General features: G+C 44.9%; 1 non-coding gene across 1 annotated transcript; it reads left to right on the top strand.

Annotated features, from left to right (window-relative positions):
• Positions 1-1,078: 1,078 nt before the first annotated feature.
• Positions 1,079-1,185, top strand: LOC127492523 (U6 spliceosomal RNA). The gene has a single exon (XR_007922038.1). It is a non-coding gene; the product is annotated as a U6 spliceosomal RNA (small nuclear RNA).
• The last annotated feature ends 1,087 nt before the right edge of the window (positions 1,186-2,272 follow it).

Raw genomic sequence — 2,272 nt, forward strand, 5'->3', positions numbered from 1 at the left:
GAACAACTCTTTGAAGGCAGCACCCCCAACACCCCAACCTCTCGCTAGCCCACCTCCCAAATATGATCACTGGACTAAGTTTCCATTAATTTACAACTTTGAGGACTGCAGTCCATCATGATCTCAGGATCCAACTCATGTTCAAATCATGGCACCCTGACTGCCTTAGACCAGACTGAATCTCCTAGGATTCTTCTGAGCACCCCGGTATTCCAGGTTGAAACAGGAGCTCAATTCCAGCGGGCATCACCTGAGTAAATGATAGTCCAGTGCAGAAAGATTCTTGGGGCTGGAGTTGTGGCACAGTAGGTTAAGCTGCCACCTGTGACACTAGCAACCAATATGAGTGTTGATTTGAGTACTGTGTACTGGCTGCTCCATTTCTGATCCAGCTCCCTGCTAATGCACCTGGGAAAGCAGAAGATGGCCTGAGTGCTTGGGCCCTTACCACCCATATGGGAGACCCAGGTGGAGTTCCAGGATCCTGGCTTATGGCCTGGCCCAGCCCCAGCCATTAAAGCCATTTGGAGATTCAATCAATGAGCCAATGAAAGATCGATCTTTGTCTCTCCCTCTCTCTCTGTAACTCTGCCCTTCAAATAAATAGATTGTTTTTTTTAAAACATTACACTTGATGATAATTCTGGAAAAAAATATTAAACATGATTTCATATTTAATGCTATATTTGAGTTTCAGACTTGTTAGTAAATCGTGTTGTAACCAATGGATGTTGGTGCTGTTATTGGACTTGGTGTATAACAAACAGGTGCATAATTAAGAAACAAAGCTGTTTCTGTTCTGTTCTTTCTGTTCTGATAAGCAGCTTTGGTTAGACCTCCCCTGTACTCCTGTAGTTGCTTTATTGCCGCATAAATGAGTCTGTTACCTCGGGAATTGTTCCTCTTCTACCATGCTGGTAGGCTGCAAGCAAGGAATGCATTTGATACATCTCTGCACCTGCAGGACCCAGTACCCAGCAGGCACCTTTTACTGTTTGTTTAATGAGTTGGTCAATAAATTTAATCTCCAAGCAAGAATTTGCATGTTCCATGAGCAGCCACAAAACAAACATATTCTGTGCTCACTTTGGCAGCACATATACTAAAATTGGAACGATACAGAGAAGATTAGCATGGCCCCTGTGCAAGGATGACATGCAAATTCATGAACCATTTCATATTTAAAAAATAAAAAAATAAACATATTGATGATTTTCAGCAAGACAGGGGCTACAAAAATTATTTCCTCCACAGAAGACTGAGACAATCACCTTTTTCTTAATTTTCCCTTGTTGTCAACAAAATCTAGAAAACTGGAGGCTGGATATATTATCACAAAGAAGTTCTGCTCTCTTAGAAAAAGGGAAGTGGGATGTACTTCGATCCCCCTAAAGTGGTGCATTAAGGAAACAAAATATTTTTTTGAGGAAAGACTGTATCTGCAATGCACATTTTTGTGTTCTGTGCAAACAAATTTCTCACATATATGCTGGGTGTAATGGCAAGATACAAACAAAAATTAAATCTGTTTTGCAAATACTCAAAGTGATTCGGGTACTTTTAATAGTTTACTTAGGACTGAAGTTCTGAAGACCTTCTCTAAAAACAGTTGACAGGAAGGTCCAAGATGGCTGAATTGGGCATAGGCGCACTAACCTGAGCTACTGTGGAATATGAAAAGAACAAAGGAAGTAACTATGTTTCCAGGGGTCTGGTGGAAATTTTTAGAAGTGGGAGAGAAAGAGAGAAAGAGAGAAAGAGAGAGAGAGAGATAGACTGACTCCCATGGATCAAGAAGAGAGAAGACAGAGACACTGACACAACCAGCAGCCACTATTTTCCCACGTCAAGGTAGGAAGAAGTCATTGCAGCCCTGCCGCTCGCAGTTTTAGCTGAGAGGGAATTCCTCAGTCACCCACTGACTTTGGCTTCAGCCTGAGGAGCTGACTGGGGTCTGAGCAACTGCCAGGGTTGGAGCAGGGAAGTTGGGTTGCGTTCCTTTCCTCCCCACCCACAGCCAGCACAGCGCACCGTGCTCAGCACACCATGCACAGCACACCATGCACAGCACACCGTGCTCTGCAAGGAAAAGCTGAGCGGCACGCCTCTATGCTGCTCCTACCAGCATCTCAGTCAGAGTCAGGGCAACGTGTGGGCAATGGGCAGACTCCCCGGCCGGCGCCATGGCTCGCTAGGCTAATCCTCTGCCTTGCGGCACCAGCACACCAGGTTCTAGTCCCAGTCGGGATGCCGGATTCTGTCCCGGTTGCCC

The sequence above is a fragment of the Oryctolagus cuniculus genome, chromosome 10, assembly GCF_964237555.1.
Source record: "Oryctolagus cuniculus chromosome 10, mOryCun1.1, whole genome shotgun sequence".
Taxonomy (NCBI): domain Eukaryota; kingdom Metazoa; phylum Chordata; class Mammalia; order Lagomorpha; family Leporidae; genus Oryctolagus; species Oryctolagus cuniculus.